An 18,031-nucleotide genomic window follows, 5' to 3' on the forward strand; every position below is an offset into this window, starting at 1 on the left:
GGGAAATTCACTCCCTTAAGAGCTATCATGGAAAAAGGTGTATCCACTGAAGCTTTATCTCCAATTCTTGTTTCCACAACAACCCAACATTTTCAAAATCCAATTGTCACAGGGACAGAAAGTGAGATGAAATCTTCTGAACAGGGGCACAGACAGCAAAACGAACAATACAGGGGTGTTAACCCTTCCCTATGCTATCCAAAACTTAAAAATTATTTTTTGGCTGGAGATACACTTAAAAAATTTACCTATTCCAACTTATATACAAATTCAACCTAAAAGGATAGTTTACCTTTACCAAAAAATCTGCCTATGCAGGTATGCAGCTCTGACTAGAGATGAATAATACCGGGACATAGGTGTAGGCCATTTACAAAAGCCTGACTGGAATACTCCCAGGACTTTGCTAAGGACCGACTGTCCAGCAGAGGGAAACCGCGTGATCAGAAACCAGGAGAGATGGCTGTGTTGGAGTATACCACCAAAGGACACTGGACTCGTAAGTGACGTCTCCGGAAGTGTGCCCGAAGCCAGCGTGAACTGCACGGGCCGGAAGTGTCTGCTGGACAGTCAGGATCAACAAAACCTACTGCGGACCTGTTCATCCAAGGACTACCACCCCAAGCTGGACTCTTTCATACACATGATGAGTTTTTAACTTCTACCTCTAGTAAGTATTTTTAATCATTTGGCAAATTAAAAGTCTTAATGCTGCTCCACTTAGAGGTGCCTTCTTTTTTATTCTGTTTTTTTCTACAGATGCCCCTTATCTGTGGTAAAGGTGAACTATCCCTTTAAGAACAAACATACAGAACCTATCTTGTTCGTAACCCGGAGACTACCTGTACTTACTATTCTTCAATTGCCATGATCATTTTGGATCTGCCTGATATTGCTCTGGATGGAAATTATTTGTTCCTCTGTGAATTGTGCTGTTTATTTAAAGCTGAACTCAAAGGCTGATATAAAAGACATTAAATTACTTGTATCACAACAGGATGGAACTGTGGATACAAAAATAGTAGGAAAGGTGCCACGTCCTAACTACATTAGAAGACTATGAATGGACAATATCATGGACTTTATAGGCACAAGTGCACAAGGTTCGATAAAAGATTATTATATTTTATTACAAAAATGGTTAAAATATATACATACAAATTACACAAAACTCATACTGCCTAAAGAGTATACTGTATGTAACACCACCATACCCACCAAAACCCATTCCTGCTAAACGATAGCCAGTGTCCAATCGGGCTTGGTGTAGGTAGATGTAGTATAATATTGCTCTACTTGTTGCGCGCGTCACCGCTTCCCCAGGAGCTTAGGCAAATATTCTAAGCAAACAAAAACACATAATTCAGAAGTAGTAACAATCACTGCTAAATATAGTCATACTGATGTCAAACATGATATAAAAGACAAATATTAACCCAGCTCTATAATCATTAATACAATATTAAAGCAGACCTCTCACCCAAACTCCCTATATTAACCACTAGACCGCCAAAAAATTTACCCCCCTTCCTGACCAGGCCATTTTTTGCGATACAGCACTGTGTTACTTTAACCAACAATTGCGCGGCCGTGCGACGCTGTACCCAGATAAAATTTATGTCCTACTTTTGCCACAAATAGAGCTTTCTTCTGGTGCTATTTGATCCCCTCTGCGCTTTTTAATTTTTTGCGCTATAAACTTACAACGACTATTCTATATTTTTTATTTTCTGCTCTAAAACACATCCAATAAAAAATGTGAAAAATCGAATTTCTTCATCAATGTATTCTGCTACATATGTTTGGTAAAACAAAATCCCAATAAGCGTATATTGATTGGTTTGCGCAAAAGTTATAGTGTCTATGAACTATGGAATATTTTTTTTTTTTTCTAGTAATGACAGCGATCACCAACTTATAGTGGGACTGCGATATTGCAGAGGACAAATTGGACTCCTAACTGACACTTTTGACACTTTGTTGGGGACCAGTGACACTAATACGGTGATCAGTGCCAAAAATATGCACTATCACTGTACTAATGACACTGGCTGGGAAGGGGTTAACATCATGGGCGATCAAAGGGTTAACTGTGTGCCTAGCTAATCTTTCAGTGTAGTGGGGGAGGTGCTTTTACTAGTGGAAGTCATGGATTGTTGTTTCTGCTTTACAGGAACACAGTATCCATGCCTTCTGTACTGACAGAACGGCAATCTGCCTTGTTTACATTGTGACTGGCATTCTGTCAGTGTAGCAAACAATCAGCGGGTAATGGCGGACATGGGGTCCGTGGGGCCTGCTGATTAGCTCCCGCTGTGTTAAATGACAACAGGAGCGAGCCGCCGGTGGCACGTACTCGAGACCGATACGTGGAAGTGCAGGATCACGTATATATATGTGATCCTGCGCAGCGCGGCCACCCTGTAGCAGTAAATCTGCTATGGGGTGGTCAGCAAGTGGTTAAACCGCCACCATCAACTAAAATAAATAAAGTACATAAATATACTGATAGTTACTTACCTCTAGTCTTTATATTTTTAGCACATCTCATTGCTCTTTGCATTTAACATTTTAAGTACACAAAAATAATGTGCTTCAGCATGCATATCTGCACGCACTTGTAATCTTTTAGGTTCAGATGGGAAATGTCCGATATATATATATATATATATATATATATATATATATATATATATATATAATTTTTTTTTTTTTCTTTTTGGAAAGACACAGTGTAAGTACCTGAACATGGCCTAGCATCAACCTCTTGCAGTCCCTGTACAGCAGAGCTCAAACTGGGAGAAGGAGAAGCAGAAAAATAACCTGCAGTGTGTTGCATGACTTATGTTAACAAGAAAGAACGGCTAAATGACCAGACTGGATGACTATCATCTTATGTTTATTTTTAGTTTTAGATGCAATTTGGACTCTTTGGTTCATCCCTCAGGTTTCTTCACTAGACTCCTTGACTATGTCAATCCAATAACTTCCAGCATTATCTGACAAAAGACAAACTTAAGACCCCTTTCACACTAAAGCCCCGTTTTAGCGTTTTTAGCGTTTGTTTTAGCGGTGCTTTAGCGCTGTTTAAGCTGTGCTTTTTGGCCACTAGCGGGGCGTATTTAACGCCAAAGAAGGGATTAAAAGCGCCCATGCTGCGGCACTTCCGAATTGCTTTTTTAGTCGCTTTGGAAGCGCTGCCCATTCATTTCAACGGGCAGGGCGATTTGGGACCGCTAAATACAGCGCTCCCAAACCACCCCAAAGATGTTGCTTGCAAGACTTTTCCTAACGTCCTGCAAGCGCACCTGAAAAGTCATACTGAAATGAATGGGAGACGCTTTTCATTCGCTTTACAGACGCTATTTTTTAGCACTAAACTGCCTGAAAACCACGTCAGTGTAAAAGGGGTCTAATATATGAAGTTTATTGGGCACATGTGTGTGTAGGAAGGTGCCTAGGGTTAACATGCCTTTCTGTGTAAGTTCTTGTTTTTCCTGTCTGAGCTCTGCCATCAGGTTAATTGAGCCAGTCAGGTGCAAAATGTTACAATGTCTTGATGTTGCACTGTGTCCTCAGGTTGACCTGCGAAATAAAGGTCACCAGGCTATAAGGTTTTTATATATATTTTATATATATATATATATATATATATATATATATATATATATATATATATATATATATATATATAACTAAGGATGAGCTCCGGCGTGTTCGCACACCCCACATGCGGAGCCCGCCAGGAAGTCGACACTGTGTTGCGCCAATCACAGGCAGTGAGACATTTCCCGATCTCTGCAGACGCACATCGGGAAATGTGTCACTGCCCGTGATTAGCGCAGCGCAGTGCCGACTTCCTGGCAGGCTCTGCACATGGGGTGTGCGAACACGCCGGAGCTCTTCCTTAATTATAACGTTTTTCACTCCATTTTAAGCAAGGTTGCTGCCCCCTACAGGTCAACCAACATAAAAGGGGCTGACTCCAAGCCCCTGGGTCAAGTTCCTGGGAAAATAATGCCAAAATGTAGCCTAATACTCTGCTAGAGGGATGACCCCCTTTTGGAGGGGGGAGCCCAGTCAGGGTCCCTGATAGGGTCTGGAGCCTAGAGACCCCTTTGAATTTATGCTGCCAATATCAGACTTACTGCCTGCATGGATTAATGCCACTGCATGGGCTTGTACTGCCTTTTTGGATTATTTGCCTGAATAGACTTTTTTTCCCTTAAAATGGATGGTTTTATGGACTTCGCCTAAAGTATGCACACTTTACGGGGCACTAGAAGAGCTCTGTATAGGAACTGTGTTGAGAAAGTTCTTGAGAACTGTACTGTTAACTATCTCAGTAAAGGATATCATTTGTTTACTTGCTTTGCTTGGTCTAAAGTCTCTTAAAGGGGTTCATGCACAGTGTATCCAAAGAACAAGGCTTGCAACACAACAAGGGGACTGAGTTAGAGGAAGATATGATACATGGGTCTAACACACAGAGTACTGTCCAGAGGAAGCAGGACTACAGTATCTGTGTCACATGCAAGGCATCCAACCAGCCAGGAGATGGGTGACGTGGTAAAGGTGACAGTCACTCTGGTAGTGGGGGGGAGGGTTAGCTGCTTGGCACCTCCACTAGCAGATGGCTCCCCGCTTTTGGGACCCGACCTGGCTGTGGCACAGAGTGCCTAGGGACCCAGCCTGGAGTCATGGGAGAGATGTATGAGGTACCTCGGAGGAATAAGAGCAAGTACAGTGGTTGGAGAGTGGAGAGGCCATTTCCTGTAGACCATAGCAACCGTGGGATTAGTCGCTGGAAGAGAGGTGACATTAATGTTTGATTAGTGGAGACCGGTACAGGCATGTGTGTCACCATTTGAATGACACGCCTTCACAAAAATATGACTTATAAGGAACTGTGTATGGGTAAAGTATTCATACAAACATCAGTTTTAAACCAAACTTTTTAAAAACTAAAATGCCATTTTTACTACAGTTTTGTTTCCTTAAACCTGAAGTGTACGCACAAACAATTCTATAAGGCCTCCATCCGCATACCAGTAATCATTTTCTGCCTTCTACATTGCCTGAGGAGAAGTTAATAAACAACTATGTTGAGTGTATATCTATTTTCAGCTTACATTTGTAGCATCCCTGTATAGGTGGTATGTAAGTTATTACAAATATGTTTTAAGCACTTCCCATTCTTAGGCCATTTATAAACAGCCTAAGTGGCTATACTGGGATCATGGTTGAAGCTTCAGGTGGTATCCGCTTCCTGTGAAACAGAGAGAGGAACTTATGTTGTTCCTTCCACTGTATGACGTCAGAAACAGAAGTTGTCGAGGATTTCATCACTTCTGGTTTCAGTCGATGTAAACAAGCCATTACCGGCTTGTGAAAGCATCTGAACCAACCTTGGTTTGATCAGATGCTTTGGAGGCCGGAGGAGAGATTTGGGGTTTAATAGACCTCAGATCTTTCCATAAAGAGGACCTGTCATGGCCGATTCTATTACAAGGGATGTTGTTCATCCCTTGTAATGGCAATAAATTTGATCTAAACAAAAAGTTAAAGGTACTTGTATGGCAATAGCGAATTAATATTCACTATTGACACACTGATCCTCCTCTCAGCCAATCAGGACAATTGCGCGGTCATGCAACGCTGTACCCAAATAAAAAATATGTCATTTTTTTCCCCACAAATAGAGCTTTCTTTTGGTGGTATTTGATCACCTCTGTGGTTTTTATTTTTTGTGCGATAAACAAAAAAAAAACGACTGTCAATTTTTAAATAAAAATTAAAAAAAAATATTTTTGCTATAAAACATGTCCAATTAAAGATAAAAAATCAAAAATCGAATTTGTTAAAAAAAAAAAAAAAAAAATCCCAATAAGTGTACATTCATTAATTTGCGCAAAAGTTATAGCGTCTACAAACTATGGTATATATTTATGGGTTTTTTTTTACTAGTAATGGCGGCGATCAGCAACTTATATACTGCAATATTGCCGCAGACAAATTGGACACTAACTTACACTTTTTTGGGAACCAGTGACACTAATACATGATAGATAAAGGAGACAATCTATGCTAAACCTGAGCAGTGTATATGAAAAAATTGATACTAATATACAAAAATGAATATTTAAACAAAAAAGGTGCAGCATCTAAAAAAAACTGAATATCCAGCTCGTAGAAATGTATAAAGAAAAAAATGCGCAACCAAAAAAATTAATGTGAAATAAGGTGATCTGAAAAAAGATATTATATATTATGTATTACCAACAATGTAGCAATGTGCTACTAGTAATTGTGATCAAACACTTAGGCTCTATTTCCACTACTGCGAGTTGTTGTGCGACTTGATACATGTGAAGTCGCATGACAAGTCAAAACCCATGTATTTCAAAGGTCCCCGTTCTAATTGGTGCGACTCAAGTCGCAGCGACTCCAAAAAAGGTTCTTGCAATACTTTGTTCCGTCTTCGGTGCGACTTGTTCTCCATAGAAAGGAATTAAGTTGCAATGCAGTCGCGTGTACATGTCTGACACCGCGACTTTGTTGCGACTTCCACGGAAGCACATGATCTGTGCTCCTCCCAAATACATCACTTCCTATATTGATGTACTAGAGTATGGAAGACAGCAGGAATCATGCTTAGGGCTAGAAAGAACAAGCGACAAGTTCATGACAATGAAGAAATTATTCGGCTTGTCAGACAACGTCCGGCAATACATGACCTCAGAGATCCATGTTACAAAGACCATGTAAAGAAGGAGAGAGCATGGTTGGAAGTGGCTCGCATATTATATGATACCTGGGACTCTTTATCAGCTACAGAACAGTCTTCAAAAAGTAAGTGGTTGATATATGCTGCTTAACACTTTGCGGCTTGCACTTATTTAAATATTCAGCAACCAATGGGTGTGTGTTAACAATGTGCACTGTGTTTTCTTGGTGTGTACCGCTTCTCCCGCCGGGAGATCACAATGGTTTGGCAGGAGGGAATCCCCTGTCAACACTATCTGTGTTGATGGTGGAATTTAGCTAGTTTCTTTCCTGCAACCTGTGGCTGCAGGAAAGTAAATCTGTGTGTGCGTGTGTGTGGGCCACCAAATAATATTTGCCCATTGTCCAAACAATATTAAAGATGACACTGTCGACATCCTTCAGCACATGACAAATTATGCAGATGTTATGGATAATATATCTAGCGGTTGTTTTCCCACCTTCAACATCAATTATGCAGCCTAGCAAATGAATGACCTATGGGCAGTTAATAAAGAATGATTTTTTGAACTTGGTATTGTCTTTATATTTTGCAGTGCACTCATTACAAACTTGATGGAGAAGTCTCAAAGACTGTTACAACTGATACCTACGAAAATTAAAAGAATGAAGGAGTGCTTCCAGCTCCAAAAGATTAGCCCCTTATGCCCATGAAGATAAGTCAGAGGAAGCTGCTGCTGCGGAGGAGGAAGAACAATTCCAAGACAATGTTGACAAGGAACTGTTCATAGATGAATCAAGGTCAGCAATAAACTCAATGAATGAGGAGGATGCAGAACCAGGGCCTAGCAATGTCTCTAGGCCTTTGCTGGGAAACCCATGGATAAAATCTTAGGTGTAGTCAGTCAGATGTCCACTAAAATAGCTGAAAACCAGTGTGAAGACACAGCATTTCCCACTGTAATTTTAGGCATATGTAAACAGATCCCCCAAGAGAAAAAATATGCACTCAGGATGGCTTTGATGTCAACTGCTCAATCCTTTGTGGGTGAGGAGCCAACAACATCCTCAGCATATATGCAACCCCCCCCAATATCCCCTTTAGCAACAATACCCTCACAAAGTACACAGTATGCTCCACCAATAAACCGGCCATACTGTGACCAGTATGGTAATATGTTGAATCCCTCAAGGCCACGCATGTTGCATCCAATTCCTGCCTCCACTACCTCTACCCTTGGCCCCCGACCCCTCACCAACTTAGGCAGCCTACACCCAGTCCAGTTCCGCCTTTTCTTGAAAGGAAATAGTACCCAGGACCATCAGTGGATTGCCCTGGACCAACCAATAGTTCAGTTTCCGGGACCACTGAAACCCCAACATACCAGCAATTGTAAGTTTATATTATTTTTGCTGTTGTTTTGAGACTTGTTCATTTATGTTTTTTTCTTGTGGTGGCCAAAACAACAACCCAAAAATGTTGGAGTTCATGGAAATTTTTTTTTTTTTTTTGCCTTCTTGCAAAAAAGATTCCGCTGTTAAAAAAGATTATATTACATAGTTACATAGTAGGTGAGGTTGAAAAAAGACACAAGTCCATCAAGTCCAACCTATGTGTGTGATTATGTGTCAGTATTACATTGTATATCCCTGTATGTTTCGGTCATTCAGGTGATTATCTAATAGTTTCTTGAAGCTATCGATGCTCCCCGCTGAGACCACCGCCTGTGGAAGGGAATTCCACATCCTTGCCGCTCTTACAGTAAAGAACCCTCTACGTAGTTTAAGGTAAACCTCTTTTCTTCTAATTGTAATGAGTGGCCACGAGTCTTATTAAACTCTCTTCTGCGAAAAAGTTTTATCCCTATTGTGGGGTCACCAGTACAGTATTTGCATATTGAAATCATATCCCCTCTCAAGCGTCTCTTCTCCAGAGAGAATAAGTTCAGTGCTCGCAACCTTTCCTCATAACTAAGATCCTCCAGACCCTTTATTAGCTTTGTTGCCCTTCTTTGTACTCGCTCCATTTCCAGTACATCCTTCCTGAGGACTGGTGCCCAGAACTGGACATCATACTCCAGGTGCGGCCGGACCAGAGTCTTGTAGAGTGGGAGAATTATCGTTTTATCTCTGGCGTTGATCCCCCTTTTAATGCATGCCAATATTCTGTTTGCTTTGTTAGCAGCAGCTTGGCATTGCATGCCATTGCTGAGCCTATCATCTACTAGGACCCCCAGGTCCTTTTCCATCCTAGATTCCCCCAGAGGTTCTCCCCCCAGTGTATAGATTGCATTCATATTTTTGCCACCCAAATGCATTATTTTACATTTTTCTACATTGAACCTCATTTGCCATGTAGTCGCCCACCCCATTAATTTGTTCAGGTCTTTTTGCAAGGTTTCCACATCCTGCGGAGAAGTTATTGCCCTGCTTAGCTTAGTATCGTCATAATATAAAATCATAATATATAATTATGATTATATATTTTATTTTTTGTATGACTTTTATTTTGGTGTTGTTCAAATTGATATATGTTAATTTTTTATTCTTTGGTGTGGTTGTTTAAAATAAAAAAAACAACAAATGGTGTAGTTCACCCAAAAAAATGTTTATGTTTGGTGCATTCTTGCACAAAATTTTGAAAAATAAAACTATTCTGTTTACACTATGCGTTTTATACTTATCCATTTTTATAATTTGTGTTAAATACCTGTTATTCTGCATTTGGATGCAATTAAACATAACAGACAGATAAATAATAATAAAATAAATGACATACATTATGCAATAGCATCCTGCTGCCAGGGGACAGAACCAGAAGCAGACATAAAAAACTATGTGAATCCCTCACGCACAGTGGCACTATTGGTGGTCCTCCTACTGGCACTCCATTGTGCACCTTCAAGATCGTGCATGAGGGAATCTTCAAAAAGATAGCCATCACAAATTCTTACAAAATTATGAAGCACACATGCTGCTTTTACTGCAGATATTGCATTCTCAAGTTTTAAATTCATAGGTGTACGTAGCAAACGCCACTTGTTCGCTAAAATGCCAAATGAACATACTACCACTCGTCTTGCCCTCGTTAACCGGTAATTGAAGATTCACTTCTCTTCACTCAGACACCTATTGGAATAAGGCCTTAATAAATGCTCACTGAGAGCAAAGGCCTCATCCCCAACATACACAAATGGCATTGGAGGCCCATTTGTTCCTGGCAACAGACAGACCTGTGGCAGGTCCAGGCCATTTTCCCTCAACATTCTTCCAAAAGATGATCTTTGGAAAATACTGGAGTCTGAGCTGCTGCCATACGATCCTATGTCTATATAGCTAAAACAATAATTGGCATCAGCCACTGCTAGTAATACCAAAGAAAAATATTTTTTGTAGTTAAAGTATTTGGTTACACTGCCAATGGACATCACTACCCTCATATGTTTTCCGTCAATTGCCCCGACACAATTCGGGAAATTGCATCGGTCCCAGAAAACTTTCGATATCTTGCACCAATCTTCGCGAGTGGGCTTCTTCAGGACAAAATCCCTAAGGACATTCCAGATGTCTCTGCAGGTAGCGTGGACAATATTGCTGACAGTAGTTTTGCCAACCAAAAATTCAAAATGCAAACTTGCAAAGGAATGTCCAGTTGCCAGGTACCTAAAATGGAACAGTAAATACAGTTTATTAGAATGATACATATTAACAATAAGCTACTTCTTCTATATTAGATCAAAAAATTAGCTTGGAAGGAGATGCCTGAGGAAGTGAAGGAAGAAGAGGAGCAGGAGAAAGACACTGGGGATGTAGAGGGACAATTAATATTGTAAAAACAATCTCACCCACAATAACATGCTAGTATTTATTATTTCACTTCATGTAAAGAGGATGAAAGAATGATGTGGATATCCAAATGCCACATATGAGGTAAGAAGAAGAAAAAGTAGGTATGAAAAGTTACCTTAATGTTATAATGAGTCTTTCAACTGCTGGAATACTCCTTCGGAAACTTGTGTTTTGTCGCTCTAGATGGCTAGAGAGCAAAGCCAAAGATTCATCAAAACTGTAAATAGAAATGTATGGCTATTATCTACATTGACTATGTAAAAATAAAACATTTAAAAAGCTAGTTCCATTTTTTTTTACAATTTGATCAGGTTAGAGTTAACACTTCTAGCTATTCAAAGCTAAAAATTAGAAAAAGAGTCATACTGACCAGGCATATACACATTTTCATAAATATATCTTGGAGCATTTGCAAGTTGACATCAAAAAATGTTCTCACCTTCTAATTGACATCCGTGTGTAGTTGAAGAATTTGTCTTTATGAGCACTGAGGTCGTTGTAAAGGACCCCAAACTGGCCTCTCCCTTCCCTTGGGGCGATGATGGGATGGATCCAAAATCTATGCCTTCTCCTCCTCCAGTTATCCTCTTCTTCTTTATCTATTAATGCTGCTACAGCAGCCATAATGACTGCTGACCAACATATTGCATAGCCAACATGTTTTCTAACCAACATACAACACGTGACAAGAGAAAGAGGAAGGGGAAATAACTAAGCAGGATAAGGAATTATATCACTATGACTAAATTGCAGAACATCAAAGTCGCACAAAGTCGTTTTTAAAGTCGCATCAAATCGCAACACAAATTGCATAGCAAAGTCGCAGTGTAAATCGCGCGACTTTGGGGTCGCAAGAGTGGAAACATAGCCTAAGTGACAATTTCTGAGAAAGAACAATCCCATGCAATATAGTCTATGAACTGCTATGAGTTGTAGCACCCGGACAGTGCCACTTGCCAGATCAGGTGGATCTCAAATCATAGAGATCATGCAAACACACACAGGAGGAGTAGATTCAGCAACAGATGAAACGATCAGCGATACCGATATCCTTCCTCCTACTCCCGCTCAGCTCTGCTTTTCCTGGATTTTCCGAGGGGAACACTCAATGCAAAAGTATAATTTATGTAATAGAAGAGAGAGGCTTCATGGTGCAGTACTCAAGAAAGTTTTTATTCCAAAGACAATTTTTCCATCAGCACTGACACCCAACACAAGCGGGATACAAAATTCAAAGCACCTGCGGCTTCAGCCAGCCAGCTGATGCGTGATAACATCAAGACCTTTTACTCCACCCGACGCATTTCCCCGTAGAAGGCTTCAATTGGGAAAGAAGACTCACTCTAGACTTACTAGGGGAAGACACGGATCCTTGTCCTTGCTTTGCAGGAACACAGGATCCATGCACTCCCTACTGACAGAATGGCAATCTGCCTTGCTAGCATAGACATACCAAACTGTTGTGAGGACATTCCTTGCCTGTACAAGAAAAGCCAACTTGAAAAGGTCATGGCTGCTGCTAGCTACGTGTTTCATGTAATGTCAACTAAGTTCATTTTCATTCAGTATATACAACTTCTCTTTTATTACACTCTATAAAATTTTAAAAAATAGACATATTTCCTCTGTGACATGACTTGCAACAGGAGCAGCTGTGCATATTTCTTAGGTGACTGTCTCTGATCACAATCACTGATATAACAATGTACACGCACGCGCATAAAAAAATAGGTTAGCAAACAAAATGTAAAAAAGTGGTACAAAACAGCTTTTCTTCCAAGTTTGGAAGTCTTGAACGTTTGTAAGTTAGGACAGAATGATGGCTAAGTGGCAAAGGCCCGATGGAAAGCAATAGTGGAAGCAAGGTTCAAGGTTTTTAGTTCACCAATGACATCAAGCAATCATGCAAATTGTGGTAACAGTAAATGGCAGCTATGTAGCTATTTTTTGTCCTTACAGCACTGGGGTTCTTTCACTAATTGTATGGAAAAAAATCAATGTGATTTAGTGTGCTCACATCTACAAAGTAAAACACATACCAAAGGTTAGCAATAAAAAATGAAATATAAAGGTTTGTGAAAATGGTCATGACCCTCATACCAATGGTATAGACCAGTGATCCCCAAACTGTGGCCTGCAAGTTGGATAAAGGCTACCCACGGCACTATTCCATCCACTGATACGAAGCACTATTCCTCTCATTGATATCAATGATGAGGCACTGTTCCTCCCACTAATACCAACAATGGGGCACTATTCCTCCTATTGATATCCCATTGATACTGTTGCCTTATGAGTTTATGTGAAATCTCCATTAATAGCTGTAAAATAATTGTAATTATGAACATATTTCATTTATAGTGGTATCAATGTGTGGGTGTGTAATATAGCTTCCCAGAAGTCCCTGGTATACAGACAATTAGGTGCCTACACTTGTTTATCTAAACAATGGGAACCAAACCTCTTTGTTCTACAAATAATCACTTCAAAGGATCCCTCGTTTAGATATGCAATGAAGATGGCCATCAATACTTAACTTCTATGAAAAGGTTAAATCTCCTGCTCAAAATAGTCTGTGCCAAGGATTTGCATTAAAGGGGGCTGACTAATGCCAAGTATAGGGATTGGAGATTTAGCCAATCCTTAACCAGGAATAGGGAGGCTCACCAATCAGAGCCACGCCATGCCAACCAATGAGGCACCGGCCTGCAATGATATAGACAGATGGTAGGGGAGACAACACTCTATGGTAGAGCTGTCACCAGAATGGAACCTTTGTGGGCAGTAGCATGGTAGCTATGGAAAATCTCCCTTGTACTTGTATCTAAATGTTTGTTTTATGTCTTTTCTGTCCTGTTGTTTCGTGGATTAATGCTTTGAGTATTATACTCTGTATTCCTTCATGGAATCTGTGATTTTTACCCTTTTTCCTGTACAATAGACAGATTGCTGTGTATTAGTTTAGGCCTTTTTACTACTTACCAATATTTTTTTCTTATTGTGTTAAAGCTTTCACTCATGGTCAAAGAACTCTCATTAACCCAAATCATATCTGAGAGATATTAAATCTCAAATATAACTTACGGGTAACAATACCAATGATGGGGCACTATTCCTCCCCCTAATACCAATGATGGGCACTATTCCCCCAACTCCTACCAACGATGAGGCACTGTTCCTGCTACTGACACCAACAATGGGGCGCTATTCCTTGCAATAACACCACAATAGGGTACTATTCCCCCCACTGACACCAACAATGGGACACTATTTCTCCAACTAATACCAATGATAAGGCACTGTTTCTGCCACTGACACCAATGATGGAGCACAATACTTCCAATGACACCACAATATGGTACTATTCCTTCCAGTGACACCAACGATGGGACACTATTCCAACGATGAGGCATTATTCCTGCCACTGACAACAATGATAGGGTACTATTTTTTCTAACAATGAGGCACTATTCCTTCCACTGACACCACAATGGAGTTCTATTCCTTCTACTGACACCAACAATGGGGCACTATTCCTCCAACTAATACCAATGATAAGGCACTGTTTTTGTCACTGACACTAATGATGGGGCACTATTCCTTCCACTGAACTCAAAGATGGGACATTATTTGTCCCACTAAGACCAATGAGGGGACACTAGTCCTCCCCCTACAGACCACAGGCACTATGTGATTTATTTACTCCCACTAACCACCACTGAGTCATTGTTTATTCCCATTGAATCTGGGACATTTTCTACTCCTACTGGCCACAATCTGCCCCGACCTCCTAAAGTCTGAAGAACAGTGAAATGACCCTTTGTTTAGAAACTTTGGAGACCTCTAGTATAGACAATGCTGTTTTCAGATTGAAAGGTAATACAACTTCAGTTAATTCTCTATTGGAAATCAGTAGTGCAGCTTTATTTGGTGCCACTTTCACTGCAAATTGCAATACTCACCCCCTCCCTCTGGCACTGCTCCCCACAAAATGTAGCACTCTTCAATCCAATGTTGGTCCTCTTCTGGCTTGAATGAAGCCTGGTGTCATTTAACCCACTTCCTGTGAGTGCAGGGTTTCATGGACACACCCCCTGGGGAGCATCACCATGGCCCTTGGTACTGAAAATAGAATGATGCAGAAAACAGTGCTGATGTCATCCTATCAGTGATGTTTTCTGTTTTACTGATGAACGCCAATGCCAGGGAAGAGGTGAAGAGAAGAAGGAACCTGCATGTCACCAAATTGGTCTGAAGTCACCTGAAACAATATAAGTATAAAACTGTACAAATACATGTAAGGGGGCTCTAGGGCAGTGGCCTCCAAACTGCGGCCTGGGGGGCCAGATGTGGCCCTTTTTTCGCCTTTATCTGTCCCTTGGGGCAGTATTCCATCAACTGACTCCAATCATGTGGCACCATTCCCCTTATTGACACCATCATCGGGGCACTATTCTTCCTATTGATACCAACAATGGGCACTATTCCACTCATTAAAACTAATGATGGTGCACTGATGCTTGGGCATTTTCTACTCCCATTGGCCATAGTCTGGCCCCCCTAAAGGATAGTAAACTGGCCCTTTGCTTAGAAAGTTTGAAGACCCCCGCTCTAGGGTGTTAGGGGGAGCTGGATTTGGGCTTTAAAATGATTTGATACAATAGTGGTTCCCCCTGAGAGATGCATCAATTAAAGGTATACACAAACATTCTCACCTCTTTGGTGCTGGAGAATTGTGTCCTGTATGTGCCTTTTAAGTTTATGTCACAAAAAATAACATTTTAAACATACGCAGGTACATCTCTGCAATACATTCACATTTGCCTTTAAATATTCTGTAAGGACAGAAAAATACATGTTGCTCTGTGAAAAATGCACCGAGCTCCTAATTTCCTCTTGGGGCTGACAATGCATAGGATTTTTTCTTTGGACTAAAATTTACAAGAAATTACATAATTACATAGTTGGTAATGTTGAATAAAGACAACAGTCCATCCAGTTTAACCTGTGTGGGTGTGTGTGTGTGTTTGTGTAGATAATCATTTCCCATATCCCTGTATGTTCGTTAGGATGCATGTCCATTTTTAAAATTATCAATACTTCCCGCTGACACCACTGATTGTGGAAGAGAGTTCCACATCCTTATCACCCTGACAGCGAAAAACCTCCTAAGGTTAAACTGCTTCTCCTCCAATCTCATTGTGTGGCTATGTGTCTTCTTACACCCGCTGAGACTGAATAGTTTCATACTTACTCTGGGATCACTATTGAGATATTTGTATATCGCTATCATATCTCCTCTCAAGCGTCTCTTCTCCAGGGAGAATAACTTTAGCACTTGTAGTCGTTCCTCGTAATTGAGGTCCTCCATTCCCCATATGAATTTTGTTATCTTTCTTTGGACTCTATCCAGGTCCAGCACATCCTTCCTGAGGATTGGTGACCAGAACTGGATGGAATACTCCAGATGTGGCCTAACCGGAGTTTTATAAAGTGGCAGCATTATCGTTTTATCTCTGGAGTAAATACTATTTTTAATGCATGCTAATACTCTACTGGATTTGCTTGCTGCAGCTTGGCTTTGCATGCTTTTGCTTAGTCTGTCTTCTACCAGGACCCCCAGATCCTTCCCCACCCTGGAATCCCCCAGTGGTTCACCCCCTAGCAAGTAACTTGTGTTTATATTTTTAACCCCCAAGTGCATTACCTTACATTACCTTTCTCTTCTCCAGGGAGAATAAATGTAGTGCTTGTAGAGTCGTTCCTCGTGATTGAAGTCCTCCAGTCCCCTTATTAATTTTGTTGCCCTTCTCTGGACTCTCTCCAACTCCAGCACATCCTTCCTGAGGATTGTTGACCAGAACTGGACAGAATACTCAAGATGCAGCCTAACTAGAGTTTTATAAAGTGGCAGAATTATAGTTTTATCTCTGGAGTAAATCCCATGCTAATATTTTGCTGGCTTTGCTTGCTGCAGCTTGGCATTGCAGGCTATTGCTCATTCTGTCTTCTACTAGGACCCCCAGATCCTTCTCCATCCAGAAATCCCCCAGAGGTTCTCCCCCCAGTGAGTTACTTGTGTTTATATTTTTAACCCCCAAGTGCATTACCTTACATTGTTCAATGTTAAAACTCATTTGCCATCTAGTTGCCCACTCCATTAATTTATGTAGGTCCTCTTGTAAGGTTTCTATATCCTGCTGTGATGTTATTGCCCTACTTATTTCTGTGTCATCAGCAAGCGCTGAGATAGAGCTATTTATTCCATCCTCTATATCATTTATAAATAAATAAAACAGAATTGGACAGAGCCTTTGGGTACCCCACTAACCACTCTAGACCATTCTGAGTACACGTTATTTATTACCACACTTTGGACATGCCCCTGTAGCCAGTTTTCTATCCCAGAACAAACCCTATGGTTCATACCCACCACAGACCTCAGTTTATAGATTACGCGTTTGTTACAGCTTTGCCCAGTTGCTAAACTACTGAATCCCTCCCAGTGTCTTCATCTCCACCACATAGAAAGTAATTGTTCTGTAGTCCAATATAAGAACTTGGAGGGCTAATAAAACTCTTTGATATAACTTGGGCAAAGAGAATGGACAGAGGACTGCATTGAGTTTCTGACAAGAAACTTTTTCCATTATTAAACAGACATAAATAAAACACTTTCAGCTGTATATTTAAAGGGGCAAAAGGGAGCAAATTAGAAAAGTCCATTGTTAGAGTTTACATTTTCATGGTTACGCTCCAAGGGGTTGATTTACAAAAGGCATAAATGTACTTAGTAAATTATGTTCATTTTCACATTCACGCCTCTCTACATTTCCATGTTTGTAATGTTGCTAATGTATTTTTTCATATAGATGTAGAATTTACAAAGGATGGAATTACTTTAATGAATGTAGCATGATTGCAATTACAGCACACATTTTTGAAATATGAAGCTGAACTTACTGAAATAGAATTCTTTAAAAACCATCTCAAGTCTGCTAAAAGCTTGAAGGCAAGGAAGATCATTTTGCTATGTAATGCTGAATAGTGTATTACCAATTAAAATAGAGGGAACAAGTGTCTAACTAATAATGTATATTAGCTTACCAATATTTTAATTGACTACAACTCTTTCACACAAGTATTTAAAAGAAAAAAACACTAAAAAGAGGAACAATACTATATTTTATTTAGGGAACAAAGATATATCTTGCAAAGAAATACACTGAACGCACATTTAAAACCACCTACAATGCTGTTTCCAGGATGGCACTTGGTGTATTCCCCAATTCTGAATTCTTGATGGCTATAATTTAGCTGTATCGATTTTTATGGTTACTAAAATGTATTATTATATAGCACCATAAATACAGATAATGTTGCTGAGTCAAATGTAATGTCATCAATTCTGGTGCACTTTTAATTCTTTAGAACTGAATCTGAAGCTCATCTGACT

At 40.2% G+C, this 18,031-nt stretch overlaps 1 long non-coding RNA gene across 1 annotated transcript in view; it reads left to right on the forward strand.

The window, feature by feature from the left end:
• The window catches only part of LOC141148098 (uncharacterized), a 52,297-nt gene extending 43,130 nt beyond the window's left edge, over nucleotides 1-9,167 (forward strand). The window contains exon 3 of the long non-coding RNA XR_012245191.1: nucleotides 7,323-9,167. This is a non-coding gene — a long non-coding RNA (uncharacterized lncRNA). The remainder of the gene's footprint in view (nucleotides 1-7,322) is intronic.
• The last annotated feature ends 8,864 nt before the right edge of the window (nucleotides 9,168-18,031 follow it).

Source organism: Aquarana catesbeiana, linkage group LG01, assembly GCF_042186555.1.
Source record: "Aquarana catesbeiana isolate 2022-GZ linkage group LG01, ASM4218655v1, whole genome shotgun sequence".
Taxonomy (NCBI): domain Eukaryota; kingdom Metazoa; phylum Chordata; class Amphibia; order Anura; family Ranidae; genus Aquarana; species Aquarana catesbeiana.